The sequence below is a fragment of the Mytilus californianus genome, unplaced genomic scaffold (assembly GCF_021869535.1).
Source record: "Mytilus californianus isolate M0D057914Y unplaced genomic scaffold, xbMytCali1.0.p SCAF_7, whole genome shotgun sequence".
Classification (NCBI taxonomy): Eukaryota; Metazoa; Mollusca; class Bivalvia; order Mytilida; family Mytilidae; genus Mytilus; species Mytilus californianus.
This window is the reverse complement of record NW_026262723.1, coordinates 25,118,071-25,137,768: the sequence shown is the minus strand read 5'-3', so window position 1 is coordinate 25,137,768 and position 19,698 is coordinate 25,118,071. Positions and strand designations below refer to the sequence as shown.

General features: G+C 30.6%; 1 protein-coding gene and 1 long non-coding RNA gene across 6 annotated transcripts in view; one reads left to right on the top strand and one right to left on the bottom strand.

The window, feature by feature from the left end:
- LOC127710176 (cytochrome P450 10-like) overlaps positions 1–19,698 on the top strand; it is a 270,280-nt gene that overhangs the window by 192,122 nt on the left and 58,460 nt on the right. The gene's annotated exons all lie outside the window — the stretch shown is intronic.
- Positions 558–6,501, bottom strand: LOC127710193 (uncharacterized). The gene is made up of 3 exons (XR_007986034.1): positions 6,417–6,501; positions 5,039–5,230; positions 558–710 (listed from the first exon to the last, which is right to left on the bottom strand). It is a non-coding gene; the product is annotated as an uncharacterized LOC127710193 (long non-coding RNA).

Below are 19,698 nucleotides of genomic sequence, written 5' to 3'. Positions count from 1 at the left end.
ACAAGCATCATGTATTATTTCTAATGAAGTCCAGCATGCCCTTCTTTCTAATTAGATTGTTGGTTGCTATTTAAGGGGGTACCGAACATTTTGACTGAAATACATTTGGCTCGTTTAATTTTCATAAAGTTGTGACAAAATATTTACTTTGACCTGTTGACAAAAATATCAAAATTTCAAGAAATTTGAACCACGCAATTTACAGGAATAATTTCATTGGATACATAGCAGTTTGACAAACACTAATTTTGATCATTAAGCAGCTTGGGTTTCTCTACTAAAAGTATGCGATGAAAACGTTCAGCTGATTTTTAAAGAGAAAACCCCCTTAAATGTTCTGTACCCCCTTATTTCTGAAACTCGATACTAAATGAATGTGTTTTGTATTTGAAAAGATAAAAAAGGGACAATTAAAGATTATAATTGAAAAAAAAACAAACCCCGACAAAAGTCATATGCTTGAGAAGGGCCATGCCCATCTGTTATTGCTCCACTCATTACACATCCAGTGATGAATTCTGCTTTAAAGACATATTGTTGTTTGTATGTTTGTTCTGCATAAAGAATGACTACCATAACCACTTGTCATCTAATCAAATAAATTTTAATATGATGTTCTACTTTTATAAGCAATCCTGTACCAACATTTACCTTGTCAATTTTTGTTATTTCAGTTCTCCATACCATACTTTAATTTTTATTAGCTTAGCCTGTTGAAAAAATTGTTACACCATGATGTATTCTAAATAAGCATCAATAATTATAAAACGTATAGCATGCATAAGGTCTAAATGTTTTATTCCATATGAAATGGTTATGTTCTGGTTTGCTGTCATAGAATATGTTACTTTTATTAATGTAAAATGCAACTATTCTATCATCATGTGAATACATTTCTTTTAAACTGAGTTTTACTGTGCGTATTGCTATGTGTTTCTTTATTCTACATTGGCTAGAGGTATAGGGGGAGAGTTGAGAGCTCACAAAACATGTTTAACCCCGCCGCATTTTTGCGCCTGTCCCAAGTCAGAAGCCTCTGGCCTTTGTTAGTCTAGTATGTTTTTTAATTTTAGTTCATGTATATGTTTTGGAGTTTAGTGTGACGTCCATTTTCACTGAACTAGCACACAATTCTATTTAGGGGCCAGCTGAGGACCACCTCCGGGTGCGGGATTTTCTCGCTGCATTGAAGACCCATTGGTGGCCTTCGGCTGTTGTCTTCTATTTGGTCGGGTTGTTGTCTCTTTGACATGTTCCCCATTTCCATTCTCAATTTTACTTAATGAAATGCTTAATTGCCTAAATCAATGCTTTGCAGTATACACGAAATAGTTGTGATTAAGAAATCCTGTATGTAAAAATATTGTTCTGAGAAATGAAATGGATTTATAACTGTGTATGTATCCTTTATTTACGTGTGTAGAAGTTATTCAAGAAAGTTATGCAGTTCCGAATTGTAATACCATTTGTTAAATTTCGGCCTTTTATACCATTCTGAATGCATAGATTTTGTATTTCTATCCATTACCAATTTAAGATATTTTTCACACAAATTCTTCACTTTAAGCACTATTTAATCAAAAGGATCTCATAAAGCTTTTAGTATCTGCCAGAATATTCAACCAACCCTATGACTAATGGGTATTCGGAGTAGCTGCAGCTGGTGCATAATTTGCATCTTATACCAGAATATTCAACCAACCATAATTTGCATCTTATACATGTAATACGTGTGCTTGTATTTGGAACGAAATTCTTCCCAAAAAAACGTAACTGTTGTTACTGGTTTTGTGTTTGTTTTTGTTGCGCACGTTTGTCATACACTTATCAAGGAATTACCCTTAACCCGGAAATTAACCTTTATCCCATTAACCTTAACCAGGGAACAAACATATTCTGTAATATTTTGTCGACAAAGTAAAATTTGTAAAGTATATTTTCAGTAGATTTATAGTAAACTAATACACTAAATTCATTGGGTTCTGGGTGTGTACTGATTGATATCTTAGTCTTAGATGCTTGATTTTTTAATTAGTTGTTATTGGCTTTTAACTAGCTACCAGTAAATGCGAGTACTTTCATTTCTGTATTTAGTGTTCTTTTGTTGTGGGGATGTATAAGTACCCTACTTTGTCCACTCTGTGTTTTTGTTAGATGTATTTCTGGTTTGTGTCAATATGATGAGTTAAGTCATTTTCAACTGATTTTTATAGTTTATTTTTATGTTGTACTGTTACGACACTGTCCCAGGTTAGGGGAGGGTTAATGCATTTAAACAAGTTTAAGCCCGCCACATTCTGGATGTGTCTTTCCCAAGTCAAGTCAGGAGCAGGGAGATTTTGAAAATTAGCATCTTGGCCTGGTAAGAGCCGATAATAAATATATCGACATTTGCGGACCTTTAAATTGGAGAAGAATTATTTCAATACTTGGACAATAATTATTTCCATGCCTTTGCTTTGAATTATTCAAAAAGAGGGCAATTATAAAGTATAAGATTTATATAAGTATACGGAACTTTAACCTATCAGATTTTTTTTTGGAATGCACAGGTATTTAGGAATCATCAAAAGATAACCTATGAAAGAAAGTTTGAATGTTTGAAACACGATGCTAGATAAGGTCGTTAATGGCTCTTCATTTACTTGATTTGTTTGAAGGATTTATTAATTTTGTAATGGTTGGTTCAGTTGCATATACTGCTTATTTCGATGTATTAAAACAAACAAAGGGGGATAAAAAGCGCTGGTTACTATATAGTTTTATTTTGTAAACACTGATAGTGTTTCTAAAGATGAAAAAACACGTTTTTGATTTAAAAGAATCAGTTAAATTTGTAAACTCAAATTATAGATTTATTCAGCAGAAAAAAAAAGATATACTAGTAGCCTATTATCCTATCTATATTTACTTGTAAAACAAAAACCATAATCATATGAATGATATTAAAACGAAGTTATCAATATATTATGTGGATCAAGAGTTATCTTCCTTTGTATACTGTATTTTCTGACGCTCCCACTTATATCATTGTATTGTCTGTATTTGTAACTTGATTGATATGCTTGATTAGGAAATAAAAATATTCTATTTCATCTATTCTAGTATGAGCTTAACAGTTCGGTTTTTTAATACGAACAAGCTCAAAGCAATCGCATCAGCTCTTTTTTATGTACTAAATACACGATGTACTCCCTACATAATATTATGAAATCCAGAAAAAAAAACTAAATATCAGTTATATTTTAATCTGATTTGTGTTAATGCTTGTATGGTGTACAATATTTGAAACAGTACTTTCCGAATGAAACATTATTACAAATATTTAATCACTTGCAAAATTGAATTATCGAATATATTGTATTGAAGGGTCACCTGTTATAATTTTTTTACAAAAGTATGCACAATCTATTCTCTAATCAACAATTAATAAAGTATTTATTTACAATTTTGTTTTTATCCTCTCACTTAAACACCCTTGCAAAATAAAATTCTCATCCCCTTGTCATACATGTATAAATGTTCAAAACTATAGATTTAATGAGTTCATAGGTTTAGAACACTTATCTATCTAAACCTAAGATATCTTGTTGTTTGTTATTTGTTGCACTTTTGTGTTCTGTTATTTTGTTGTTTTCCTCTTATAGTTGATGTGTTTCCCTCCCTGTTTTAGTTTGTAACCCGGATTTGTTTTCTCTCAATCGATTTATGACTTTTGAACAGCGGTATACTACTGTTGCCTTTATTTACGATTTTTTCTTCCTCGACTCATCTTTTCACTTGAACCCTCACAATGTATTTTCAATATTTGAGAAAATGTCAAAGTAATCAAATAGGGTAACTTAGGTCATGATTGGAGCGGTATACATTGATAAAATGTTTCTTGTTTATCCCTTATTCTTTAGATTTAATTATTTTAACATGAGTGAATTTTATATGCTAAAAAGATGTTGGCATTTCACATGCACTATGATGATCAGAATTGTGAATTAAAAAATGTGAATTTCACCAATTAAAAGAATGGCCACAAACGATTAATACATGCCATTTCTTTTTCATTTCTGTGAGTTTGACATTTTTCATCAGAAACAATAAAAAAAAATAATAAACAGCATAAATATTGTTAAAATCTTCATCTTGATAACGGACTTCGGAAAATTGCGCGAACTAGTCTAAGAGCTGGTTTCTACGGGGTAAAAGATACATGGGAGATACTATTTAAAATCTCGACAGCTAGGATTCATATTTCAGTATTTAAGTAAATGAAATTGTAACTAAATTAAAAGTAAATGCATAAAAATACAATTCATCAACACAACTGACAATCTCAAATAACAGAAACTTGTAGGTATATATTTTTGAAAAAAATGAAATTGTCTTGATAAGAGTATTTTATAAGAATAACTTATCAGACTAAATGTAATTCCCACATAAGTGTATGACAAATGTTTCAGAGTTGTTCGTGCTAAGACATGAACTACGTTACTCAAACAGTAAATTGTACTCTACATATATCTCCTGTGTCATCAATTAATCCTTGGCTTTAAAATTTTTTGATTCAAGATTCACTGATGCATATTGATCCATGTCGATGTGGGTGCATCAAATGTATCAAGTGTTATTTTATTTTCTCATTTAAATGCATTTTGACACGTACTTCACTTGTCATATAATACCTGTTGACCAATTAATCTTACCGAACTGAAATAAGTTATGATAAATAATAAAACCAAACAAACAAAAAACGTGCAAACAGATGAAATGGTATCAGTGGCTGAAACATGGCTCAAATTCCTTCTGTAGTGCCAACTATAACATCACAGCAGTTTTATCTTATACATTTAGATATCCAGGTATAAACAGACAATCTTCCATTATTTGTTTTATCTATACTGTGTTTCACAGTTATCCATTGATGTTTGTGTATCATGTACATCCAACCATTTTCAATGTGTGACTTTTTTTCTTTGTGATATTCGTAAATTTTCGCTTGTGTTTATTAGTCTCCCTCCTTTGTTTATTTTTATTATTATCTTACCTGTAATATGTCCATTTGCCAGTTCCATTACTTTGCTGAAGATATGTTGCAAAACAATGAAATGAGTCAGTTGTAGAGTAAATTAAAATATTACACTCTATCAGGAAACTCATATCAGTGAGAAAGCATTGTTAAAAATTGCAGACTTGAGCAGTTTTGCTGTTTCATCAATCGTGTTATCTTTTGTGCAATCTGAAAATTAAACAACGAAGTAAAGATATAAAAACAAATATGCAAATACAGTATCAAACATTTATTTTGAATTTGTTGTAGATTTTTGCTGATGTCATCAACAGAAACCAAATATACATTTTTATGCATTTAATTAAAGCATGTCGTTGAATATCACTAAGCATTAGAAAAAGTTGGTGCCCTTGCCTTTGACTTTGAGTGTCCCTGATGAAGGAGACACATAAAAAATGTTCAATCGCTTAAGTGAACTAGTGATGATTTCTGTACCCTCTTTGTGACAAAATCTGTTGGAATTTTGTGTCTTCAATTCGCTGTAATTTCATACTTTATTTGGATTTTCAGTTATGTTAATTCGAACGTCATTGATGAGTCTTTTGTAGACATAACATGCGTCTAACGTACATAAATATCAGCCTGATATCTTTGATAAGTTTTCTTACAGTAACACAAACACAGAACAAAATATAAATCTAGACGCCTTATAATGAGTCAAATAACTCTGATAAAAAGTTAACCATATTGCTATATAGAATGGTTAGTTAGAACAGGCACTGAAAATCATTTTTCATCTTAACATTTTTGAAAATATGTTAATACTGTCGACATTTCTTTTTCCATTTTCATGTATTGTTCACTTTATCAAGTCAATAAAGACTGATAAAGGCCAATTGTTCAAACAAATTCTGTCATTTCAACACATAAATCCAATTCCCCCAAATCCAAACATGAAAATATTTGACACGAAAAAAGTTTAGACAGTAAACCATCTTTTTACCCATGACATGTGAATCTCTCAAAAATAAATTGATAAGGAAAAAACAACAAAGATACAAACAATATATTAAAATCAAAACAGATACTGATATATGTTTTCTTATACCGAAGTGTTATTTTCAATTCAATAATTTATTCCTTTGGTGATAGAGAATGGAACTGGTAATATATTTTGAGCCGAATTATCATTTTTTCAAAATTGTGTGTAACATGGTTTAAAGAGGGTATATATTCATTGAGGAATACTACAAGTTTGTTCACGTATCAAACCAATGTCAGGGCATAAACGTGTTTCTAGAATATCTTGAAATGCATCAAATAAGCTACGAGCACAAAATAAGTGAAACAAACAAATATGAAAACAACACTCTATTAATTTCAAGCGTCCGACGCTCTCGTATTCTGGATTTACCTGTCAGAAGGTAACATTTTTCCGATGGAGTTGAGACCAAAGCACTGACTACTGAGATGTTTATACCCTCGGGAACTGATAATCCACCAGCAGCGGAATCGACCCAGTGCTGTAAAAAACGAAAACAACACTCTTTAAATTACGAGTCACGTAAATCACTTTTCTGGATTTATCTTCATCAGAAACGATATAAAGAAAGAGAACGAATATTTTGACAGAGCTTAACACATGTAACAATTAATAGGCCAATATGAAAATCGTCTGTGGTTGGTTCGGTAGTTTGTTTAATTAGAAATTTTCATGTTTTAATTATATTTTAACTGCCATAATTGCTAAAATGAGAAAATCCGCCATAACTTGTGTTTTACCCAATGTGTGTGACGTAAAATATATGTGAGGTCAAACTACCGGACACTACAAAAAATGGCGTAATGATTTAACGGAAAGCTTTATTGTAAAAGATATATACATCCAATGACAAGGCTTGTGTACACTGTTAAAATTAAGGTACAAATAAACATCCTCCCGATAAATGTTTTCTAGTCAGTTTAACCCAACGAAGAAAGAAAACATACATGAAAATAAATGATCTCTGTGATAACATATGCAATAAACTGATGACTTTTAATAAATATTCCTGGCTATCTGAACAGATTTATATTTACTTCTTTGTGTTGCTATCTTCTGTTGAATGTCTTTTGAACCCATATCCTGTTATGGTCAAATCATATAAGTTCATTAATGAAAAATATCACAAATACATGAGCAATTTTTTTCTAATTTGAAGAAAAATGCATATCTTTATATCTTTGTCCTTATTTTTCTTTAGCTTCGTAAGTAACTATCCAAATCTTTGATCTTCTGCCTACCTTTAAAAATATCTTTGTTGAAACTGGGCAAAATTATAAACGTTTGGAAAGGGACCACTGGCAATTTCAATTTAATACCTTCACTGGGTTTGAATATTATCGAAATACATTTTCACATCGATGATATAACGATAGAAAAAAGATAAATACAATCAGGTAGTTGCATTTACTTTTCAGGCAAGTAATCTTACATTAAATCTATGAAGTATACCATCATTGGTTTTCTTAAGGTGAGGTAAGTCCATTCGTATTGTGTTTTCTTATTGAGAAGTAAAAATAAATATAAACCATCGGTTTAAGAATAATAACTTGCATCATTAGTTTTATTGACAACAATGAAATTTTCTACATTGTTAATAAAAAATTTTATGTTTTATACCAGAGAGCATCTGTCGGTTCCACAGCTCCCCTATGTAAGCAACAGTCAAAAATGCTTTTTAAAGAGGACTCAAAATTTAAACATGTTAAAATGTTAAAAAAAAATTTAAACTTGGGTTAAATTGGTGTCTGCCTGAATTCCATTGATTTCATATCTTATAGTATTATAATAAAATACAAAATAGATTAGTTCTTACTATGTCTTAGTAACGTTTGTTTTAAATTAAGTCCTTCAAATCAGTTATCCTAAAAACTTGTTATAGAAGATTTAACATATATGATGCATGTATGCATTATCTATTTGTTCGCCAACTTATTAAAACAGAAAATGATATGAAAAATTAGATTTGTTCCTGTAAATATATGTTATTGGTCAAAGAAATAAGAAACCAATTGAGAATTGTTTTCCGTTCAAATCGATAAACTTTTTTTAGTGCAACATTTATAAATTGATAAAGAAATATCTGTTGTTTTCTTTATTCTTTAACATTTTGTCTGCATTGATATTAAATGGATGATTTTTGTTTTAATACAGTCTTTTGAAGATTGCTAAATTAAAAAAAAAATAAAAAAATCCTTTTATATCTTTTTCAAATATGGCAAAGATTTTATACAAAAAAAAAAGAAACACACATTTTTAATGTATTTGTCATAGATTCTTCCGCCTTTTTATAAATTACACTGTAAATTTATGTATTCATTAACACTGCTATCAATTTTCTCTAACATGTTCTGGGCAGATAAAATAACACTGGTATTTACTGCATTACAATGTTCATGTGTTAATGACTTTAACGTGTTGTAGGTCTGAACTGCCCATGACACTTAATCTGTTAATGTAACATTTAATGTGTTGATAATCGATGAAGTGTTAAAAATGTAACACCTTCTTTTAATTAATTTATAATTAAACAAATTTGTACACGAAAAAAAAGAAACGTAGGTTATATTACAAGCACATAGCAATCCTTTGACAGAAAAAAGCAAAATGACATTTTTGGTCCTTTACTACGAGTGACAGAGCCAATATTTAACACTAGCATTTTTGATAGCTTGCTATGAAATCTTGCAAAAGAGCTATATAAAATAACTAATTAACAAAATAGATAAGTTCTTACTATGTCTTTGTAGATGTTGTGGTAATTCGAGTCATTCAAATTATTCATCCTTAACACTTGTAACAGAAGATTTAACATATGTGATACATTTACTCATTAACTATTTGTTGGCTAAATTTTTAAAACAGAAATTGATATAAAAAATAGATTTGGTCCTGCATATATATGTTATTGGTCATAAAAATAAGGAAACAATTGAGAATTGTTTCCGTTCAAATCAATATACCTTTTTTAGGTGCAATATTTGTAAATTAATAAAAAAAATATGTTTTTTCTTCTTTCTTTAACATTTGTCTGCATTAATATGTAATGGATGATTTTTGTTTTAATACAGTCTTTTGAAGATAGATAAATAAAAAACCTCATCCTTTTATTTCTTTATCAAACGTTGCAAAACTATGAATTTACGTCCTTAAAAGATTGTGTTGCACTTTACACAGATGTCTTTTATTTTAGATGAAATGTTTTTTTCTTTCTTCTTTTCTTCTTATTAAACAACTTTGTAAATGAATAGACAGAAACGTAGGTATTATGACAAACACTGAGAAACCCTTTTACTAAAACAGGCAAAATGACATTTTGGTCCTTTAATATGAGTGTCAGAGCCAATATTTAAAACTTGCATTTTTGATAGCTTGCTATGAAATCTTGCAAAAGAGCTGTATAAAACAGTTAATTAGAATAAGCCTTAATTTTATTGCGTTTGTCCTCGCTTTTTATTCCCTATGATGGATATATAGCCCATTTTGCTTCTTCCTAATGTTCCTTATATAAAATCTTTGCATGTCTATTATATGTATACAGTACTATCTAGGACATGTTCTGATAAATTGTGGCCAAACAATTTATGTCCACCATGTCGGCCCTAAATGTCCTTCATTATACCACCAGTGGGTTGATTAATACACACGGTATTACCAAAAATCAAATCACCAGTGAAGGAAACTGCTGATTGCCTTTTTGGAAAAAACTCAAAAAGTTTTCAGGTAATATTGTTCATGTTGTTTTCCAGGTAACTTTTGTGTTAGCGTTTTGATGGAATTTGTGCATTTAATTTAAAAAAAAGAGCATGCGATTTAATTAAGTAGAAATGATCACTTAGAACCTATAGTCGAATAAGTTGAACATTGCTAAATATGTCAATATTTAAAATATAGTGTCCTGATCTCAGTTTCAATATAGCTTTAGGAATGAAATTGTTGTTTTATTTGACTGTGAATTGTTATATGATTGTAAGGAAAACATGACGTCACAATATAAATAAAAAAATAATAGTATATTTGTTGAATTAAATTTTAAGAAATTAACTATGTTTTTTCTTTCTTTTCCCATTAGACATTGAGTAAAATATTTTATATTTTTTTTTAAATTTTTCTTCTATTCCTTTAGAATTTTCAATATTGAACTTTTATTAGTAACGTAACTCAATATTAATTTAAAACACAGTTTTTTTAGATCAACAATCTATTTATTTGGATACTTTTTAAAGTGTTATATTTTGTCCAGAAAGTAGACAGTTGGAAGGAAATGTAAGGGGTAAATAAGTCAGTTAAATAGTGATATAAGTCTCTTGTGTATTGCTGTGAAAGGTTGAGATCTTCATTGACAATTTGTGTCTGTTTTACACAAAAATCAGGTAAAGTTTATTATTTGCAATAAACAATCAATGAAATAAAACAAAACACTAATCATTTTTCCTTTGTTGAACAGAAATAAGATTTTGGCATTTTCAAAATTAAATGAAAGTTTTATATTACTTTACTTTTATCAGATTTATGCAACTCTGTCCTACTTAGTCCTTTGCGAAAAAAATAAATAAACATGCTTCAATGTATTTAGACTGCATTACGTGGGAAGTATTAATAAACACATCAACAAGAAAAAATAGAATTCACTACATCGTCATTAATCCATATAACCAGTTTTTTACCTAATGAATGATGAAAAGCCTCTATCTCAATGACGAACATTTATTAACATGTAGATTATTGGAAAGGGAAAAGAACAATTTACTTGTACAGGTTTTGATACCATTTACACACCTGACTACCTAACAGATAGATATTCGTGCATCTCAACAGCCTAATTAGTTTGACCACTAGTCCATTCTTTATAACCCCCAAATAAATGGTTAACATCTTATCATTTATCACCCCCAATAAATGGCAACCATTTGATGGCGACCATACTAGGAGGTGGCCTGTACATTTGTCAGAGTATGTCACGGGTTGTACTGTATATTCCTGAAAGTGTACAAAACAGCATTATTAAAACAAAGGAAACATTAAATGTAATTATCTATAAATATTTCGGATAACAGATATCCTTCATCAATATGATTATGATGTAAAATAAATCATAGCCATCTATTCTGATTTAACTATAACAATATAGTTATAACAAATTATTTGTATTTTCAATGTGAAATAATCAATTCCCCCTCACTTCCTAAATGGTTGTGATTTACACGAATAAATCTAGTGAGGTTTCTTATCCGTAATACTTTGATCCCAATATAATGGTATTACAACAATTAACAAGCAAACAATATCCATTGAGAAAAAAAAATAAATAAATAAATAAAAATGAATACGGACGCTTCCTTTTGATATGATGTAATTGAATTTTTAAAAAACTATTAATTTTAGAACAATTCAATTCATCAACTGTTGTTGTACGCTTATGTTACAATTCGATGATATGTAGAAAAATCTTCAAAAATGACATTCAAAAAATTTAATAATTCAAATTCTTTTTAAATTTAAGATAATCGAATAATATGGGGTTCTCGAACAGTGTTTATCAAAATCATCCGGAATTTACACTTTAATTTAGTCTATACTAAATCAACCAAAACAAAACAAACTTTTTGATTGATTTTTAGGAAAGCACGTTGATATTCTGGCGGGATATTTTGGTGGTAGCCATATTGCTAATTAGAAAACGGCACGGGAGTCTCAATTATGGTACGTAAATGCATACTACATATTCGCAAAAGATTGAATGCATAAGAAAAGTTTGAAAAATATGTTAACATGATAGTGAATTTTATTTCTTTAGTTATGTTATGAAGCACACGTGTTTGAAGGTGAAGAAAGCCATCAGATTACAGTCATGAAATATTTCAAACATTTGACCAGATATGTTTGTAGGAAATACTTGTTATAAAAGTTGTGTTAAATAAGTATGAGAATAACACCGTTTACTGTTGAATTCGAGACAAAAAAGTAATTTATGCATATTATTCATTGTTCAGATACCTTGATATAAGTCTTTTTCATTTTTTTTTTATTTTTTTAAATTTGCAACATTAATTAATTCGTCAGTTTCATTAAATTTGTGTTCGAAATAATATACACAGCAAATGAGCATGTACAACCAAAGATTTGGATATAACACATGTAGTACACACACCCAATGGAGTGTATTCTATATCAAGTTTCTGCGCATGTACAGTTTATTTATGAAAAATGACGGCATGGAAATTTTCTTGATCAGTTCAAAGAACAATAAGCCCGTCAGAAATGAAAAAAATTAAATTAGCATACGTTCTCATTACCCTTTTAAAAAGGTTTTTAGGAGTATATAATTTTCAATTGAAAAATTGAGTTAAAAATATTAAGAAAACCTGGAAAATATCCTGAAAAGATTGTTAACATTTTCAAAGTAAAAACACAGACAATGATCAAGCACTTACGCTTAATAAATTATAATATTAGGCATTGTTAGTAGTTTACGAAAAAAATGAATTTTCAAAAGTGCTTACCGGAAACTGGATAATGTACCAAAATCATACTTTCCCATGAATCTATAACAATCACTGATTCCTTGATATCTTCTCAACATTTTTTAAAAGAAATTTTTCACCTGAAGTATTCAATTTGATTTATTTCTCGATGAAAACCATACAGTATACATAGTATTATTTTTGTTGTAAACAAAACACAATTGTTAGAATTTCTTAACTAAAAATCAAAAGATTTTATGATTTTGCTTCTGGTTATTGCGTTGAAATTGTTTCCAGAAACACTATTTATATACAAATCTATATGTAAGTTCACCCGATCACTAGTTGTCAGGTAAATATGTGATACGAATATATATGTTGTGCGTAAATATTAATTACAGCCTACCCGGTATAAAGAATTATACATGTTTCAGCATGCTACATACTTCAAATCAATGTTATGATATATTATATGACGTACTTTTAAATGCATCCTATTAGTTTGTCCCGTTTTAAAAGTTTATTGATTTGTTTCGGTTTATTGTTAATTATTATTCAAATCTAATAATATATTGAATATCTTTATAGTTACACAAAAAGATATTGATAAATAAAAAAAGGTATATCTTCTATAATAAATGTTATAGCTGTCAATTTATTCCTTACCAAAGAAAACAGACAGCAACATATTTATCGTTGTGAGAAATAGTAAAAATGTGTTAAAACCTATAACTAACAAAACAATTGATAGGTTTGGTCACATGGAAGCAGGACACATCTATCCATGTTTAAAAGGGGACACATAAAAGCATTGTATAAGCTTCCTCGAGTGTTTGGTCCCCTTACAAACAAAATTAGCTACAAAGTGTGTATGATTTATTATGAGAAAAACCATTTCATAATCATACTTTCTTATTCTTAAGATCGAAGAAAAAATTACAAAAAAGTATTTTCTAATATGAAATGCATGGTATATCATCCATATATCATGATTCAGTATTTTAAACCCAAAATTTAAATCCATCTGTCTCATTTGTTATATTTATAGGCAAGACCAGTGAAGATATGGCGGATAGGGAATACACGTCCTATCTGTGATATTCGTATAGGACGCACAAAACTTATCACGGACTGTTTTCTAATTAGGGGAAATACAGAAATTCCCATAGAACTATTCGGGAGGATAAATAGACATTGATTGAAAGATTTGGCGTAATTGGATGATTAAAAGGACAGTTCTAATGAAAAGAAAGAAGAGAAAGATAAATTGATACTAACGTTTAATACCAACGCTGAATTAGTGGAAGTGTCCCGAAATTACTTTCAACTCATCCTACCAACGTTAACGCTTGATATCTTGCAATTTTTGTAATCTGATGAAAAAAAAATATGATTTGATAACGCATTCTCTAAATACAATTCTCACCAACATTATAATGTGCAAACTTATATATGTAAACTAACGAGAACTCTAAAGTTTTAGAAAGGAAGGAAGGCATACCATATCTATGACAAAAAGAAAAAAAAACTGTTCAAAACAAAACCTTCAATCGACATGTTTGTTAAATATAATAAGAATGGCAAAAAGTCATTGCTATTTCAATAAAAAAAACAAATACTGGTGCTGTAAGTATTTGTTTGATTGTTTTGTTTTAATACGAAATGTGAAAAAAACCGAAAAAGAAATTAAACAAAAACACCATTGCTAAAACCCGAAAGAGTAAGCAGTCCCTTCTAGACAACTGACAACCATCGTAATACTCTTGTTCAGTCATATTTAGTGATAAAGCCCATAGCAGGTTGGTCAATATATCTGTCCTTACGCATACACAAAAAAAACTTCCAAACAGCATGTTAACTCTCTACCACTAAAACTTGACCATTGTAAACTTTCGTAATACACTTTCTGGTTTCAGGGAAGGGAGGAAGAGACAAAATTGTTCAAGTAGTACAATACAAAAAAGTAATAGTAAAACATTACAAAATAAAACATTGAATACTATAGCAAAAGCCACACATTAACCCCTTTGAAATAAAACAAGGGATTAAATCAGGTTCTCCAGTATAAGTAAGCATTTCCTTCTCTTCTAGTCTTGCTCCTGTTGTGTTGCTTATTGCAAACATATTAAATGGCAAGTCTCATTTAATAATGACACTGAGGCGAGAAATGAGAACCTTAGGATTAAACAGAGGTCATATATTCTTCCCGTTTGCTAATTAAAGAAAAAGAAAACTAGTTTGTTCTTATGTTGTGCTGTTTCACCACTGTCAAGGGTTAGGAGGAGGGTTGAGCGCTCACAAACATGTTTAACCACCTCCTTTATGTGCCTGTCCTAAGATATGAGCCTGTAGTTCAGTGGTTGACGTTGATTCATGTCTGTAATATTTGTTTTTCGTAAATTGTTTTGTTATAAATTAGGCCGTTAGTTTTCTCAATTGAATTAAATCATATTTTTCATGTCTGGGCCTTTTATAGCCGACTATACGGTATGGGTTTTTCTAATTGTTGAAGGCCGTAAGGTTGTCTATGAGTACTTACATCCACTTTATTTGAACTTTGGTGGATTGTTGTGTCATACCACATCCCCCGTATTTTTATAGAACCATTGAAACATATATCCCTGGATAAACATATGCTATTGTCCATTGTTATTAAGAACCATGTGTAAATTTAACAACTTTTGATCTTTATTTTTCGCAGGATTTTCGAATTGTTTTTAATATTTGTACACAATCATGCTATATGCTAAATATGCACTAGCATTGACTGGATATTATACATTTCAGAAATGTCTATGGTGCCCTTGATTAAAATTGGGTAATTACAGTAAAAATTGTATTAATTCAGAGTCAAGATTATCGACAAATTAATATTATAAGATAATTCTTTCTATGGCGCACTTTTTCCAAGTTGCGCAATTTACAAGTTATTGCTCTGAGCTGTTTTTACCAACTAACAATTTGTATTACTAAAACACGTCTTTTGCAAAACGTGTTTTTTAATGTTCGCAAAGCAAAATCTATAAATCAGTACTGTTGTTAATATTATTCCACATATTTTTGAATATCATGATTGTTTGTCACATTTTGAATTTACCTTATTTGATGATAAATTGATTAAAATCCGGTTTTCAATTCCATGTTTCGTAAGATTTATGATGTTTAAAATAATTAAACATTTATGATATTCTGTTAATCTCATATAAGCAGACATTTGCAGAGAAACCTCAATTATACGTTTCATTGTAAGACATTTAAATGTAAAGACATTTATCTACAGTAACCCATCCAATTAAAAACGGCTATTTTTCCAGTCCTTTATATTGAATCCTGTAATATTCAGTTCACATTTTTCGTGTTTTATATATCACGTCTACCTTTATCCATATATTTGCATATGTTAGCGGCAATAAGTGAAATTAGGCATTAAGCTTAAATCCTAGGCAATAAGCTAACGCTTAATACGCATTAAGTTATTGCCTGAAATTCTAATATGAAAAAAAAATATATAGGGAAAGGAGTAGTGGTGAAGCCCATTTTATCTAAAGACTTTAACAGTAGAGGACAACTTGATTTGATGGATTTTCAATCAAACCCAGATGGAAACTATAAATTTGTTATGGTGTTTCAATATCACCTTACAAAATTTTGTAACATTAAAGCTCTTACGTCAAAATGTGCCTCAGAGGTGGCTTTTAATCTTATTGATATTTTTACAATTTTTGGTCCGCCCCATATACTGCAAAGTGACAATGGTCCGGAATTCACAGCTTTGGTAATATCCGAGTTAAAATTAATGTGGCCAAAACTTGTTATCGTTCATGGGAAGCCGAGACATCCCCAATCCAACTATTGGATTAACATCAGAAACCAAAATTCCGAAAGAAATATTGGTGACCTCAGAAAAGGAGGAGGACTTACTGAAGCTCCAGACGGATTCTTTAAATCACCAATCTGTAACTGAAAGTACTACAGAAAACAATGTGAATGCCTCTGATATACCAGATTCAAGTTTAGAACCGAACGTGGAACCTTCTACTTCAATCACTGATGAAACGCAAAAGGTAAGTTGTAAAAAGTACTAAGAAATATTTTTAAAAATTAATTAAAACGACTCTTTAATTAATCTTGGGGGGAGCTTTAACTAAAGTATAACACTACTTCCATGTAATGTATAATGGATAAATCACGGGAATCTTACAAGGAGCTTTAGAACAAAATATCTGCATCTTTTTGTCATTTCGGGCCTTTAATAGCTTACTATGAGGTAAAGGTTTTCGTTGAAGGCCGTATGGTGACCTATAGGTCTTAATTATATACCATTCTGCCTCTGGCGGACAGTTGTCTCATTGGCAAGCATACCACATCTTCGTATTTTTAAATTGAGTGTAAGTAGAACGATCTTTATGAACACAAACGTCATTATCACAAAATTGTAACTAAATTTGAAAAATAGTTTTATTTTAGTCCGGCTTTATAAATATTAATAATTACACCAAATTAAATGTTTTTAACCTTATTATTTATTTAAACTGTTTTTCAGGATGTCTTAAAGTACTACGTATGTGAAAAAGATACATCGGGAGCTCATATGTGTAGTAAATGTGACAAACACATTCATGTTATATGTGGAACTACTGTTAGTGAAGAGGGGTACGGTTCGAAGGTGTTATCTCCAAATTGTACGATTGATACCAACAGAGTTCGCCATCGTTCTGGAGCTATGGACAGTCAACTGAAGCAGGCAAACATTATGATAGCCAGGAGCAAAAAAGAACTAGGGACATCAGAAGTTGGTCAAACAGTGGCCGTACCAATACATATGTTTGATCGAGGGAAGGGCGACAGTAGAAATTTACTCGGCCGAGTCATTGAGGTAAGATATTTTATCAAAGGTTTGACTGTATCATTTAATATGTCATGTACATGTATATTGAATACAAAACAGAAAAAAAACAGTAAAAGTAAATATATTTATGTTAATAGAGACGAACTTAGGAAAGGGGGTATGGGGTCCAGGCCTCCCCTATGGAGCTACATAAATGATAAACGCAAAAACTTTATAGGTATCATTCAAAACATTGACTTGCCAGGCCCCTCCCCCTCTTTTTAAAAAATCCAGGATCTGCACCTAGGGAAAATCAAATGCTGATCAATGCCACAAAGACAGTTCAAAATCGCCATATGCAACACGGATTCACTGAAAATAATTGTAAATATATTATTTTATCAATATTTTAAAGAAAATACTCAAACTCCCTTCATAAGAATTTCATCCGTTTATTTTTTAGGTCAATGATAAGTGTAATGCTGTTGTAGCTGCAATATTTGGACTACTCCTAGGAATATTTGGATCAAATGAGATGGGCATCTGTAGGCAAAATTTAATTCTAGAAGAGGAAATCAATTGTGAAACAACTTTAAGTGTTCGTGAGGCAGCAACCCATCCGTCATTATCCGGAGGTCAAGGATTTTTCAAGATGTAAATCCAAAAGTTTAAGTAACCGGTGCAAATGCAAGAAAAACGGGAGACAATGCAATAGTCGGTGCCTAAGGTCCACAACTTGTGATAACAAATGATTTTAACACAAATTTCTATCAAGTTTTCATAATTTTAAATAAAATTGAGAATGGAAATGGGGAATGTGGCAAAGAGACAACAACCCGACCATAGAGCAGACAACAGCCAAAGGCCACCAATAGGTCTTCAATGCAGCGAGAAACTCCCGCACCCGGAGGCTTCCTTCAGCTTGCCCCTAAACAAATATGTATACTAGTTCAGTGATAATGGACGTCATACTAAACTCCAAATTATACACAAGAAACTAAAATTAAAAATGATACAAGACTAACAAAGGCCAGAGGCTCCTGACTTGGGATAGGCGCAAAAATGCGGCGGGGTTAAACATGTTTTTTGGGATCTCAACCCTCCCCCTATACCTCTAGTAAATGTAGAAAAAACAAACGTACAACAGTACGCAGAGTAAAACTCAGTTTAAGAGAAGTCCGAGTCCGATGTCAGAATAGGAAACAAAAGAAAATAAACAAAATGACAATAATACATAAATAACAACAGACTACTAGCAGTTACTGACATGCCAGCTCCAGACCTCAATTAAACTGATTGAAAGATTATGTCTTCATCATATGAATATCAGGCACAATCCCTAGCTCCTGTTAGGGGTTTAGTATTATACCATCATAAAATATATGAGAAGAACATAACCCGTGTCATGCCAACAACTGGTTTCAGAATAAATATGTTTAATTCCGATGCAAAGACCCTATAAGTGAATCAATATTAAAGCCAAAAAATGCAATCTTTAATGACCTGACAACAGTAACGTAACTATATCCCTTCTTAATAAGTCTGTTTAAAGGTTTTGTTAGCTTTTGAGGTGAATACTGACATTTTTGTGCTTTGTAAAGAATATTACCATAAAAGATTGGATGTGAAATACCCGAACGTATAAGATGTCTCTGCATGTTGAGTTATATTTAAAGTATTATTTGATGCGTTTTAATATATATAACATATTTTATAGTGATTTTGTTTCCGGTAGATGACATTTAAACTTCGGTTCTCATAATGGTATTATGTAACAAATGTATTTTATTTAAATGAATAAATGTCTATTATTTACTCGCAATTTTATTTTAGGCATTAAGCTTAATGTCTGTACACATTTTTCAGAATGTAAGATCCTAGGATTTAAGACTAATACCTAACATCATTTAGGCAATATACTTACTGCCTAGGCGTTAGCTTATTGCCTAGGATTTAAGCTTAATGCCTAATATCACTTATTGCCGCTAACACATACACAGCAAAATGCGGTATATTTCTAATAATCACAAAGTATTTCGCATTATAGTGTGACTTATAACAAATGCACTTTTATGTTATACATAAGCGTGACATGTCCAAACAAAACTTTAACTATTCGTAGTCTGATAAAATTTTCAATCTCAACAAGTGATATTGTCCTAATTAAATATAGATGAAGATAATTATCCAAATGAATTGCATACATTTTTTCAAACTCATGAAAATTCCCAACCTGTAAAAATAGCCTACCAAATTTGATACTTGTTACGTGTAACAGCATGCTCATGAGTGGGCTAGACATTTTAAATTCTTATTCGACTAAAAATATCAAAAATATCAATCAATATGTTTTTAACAACGT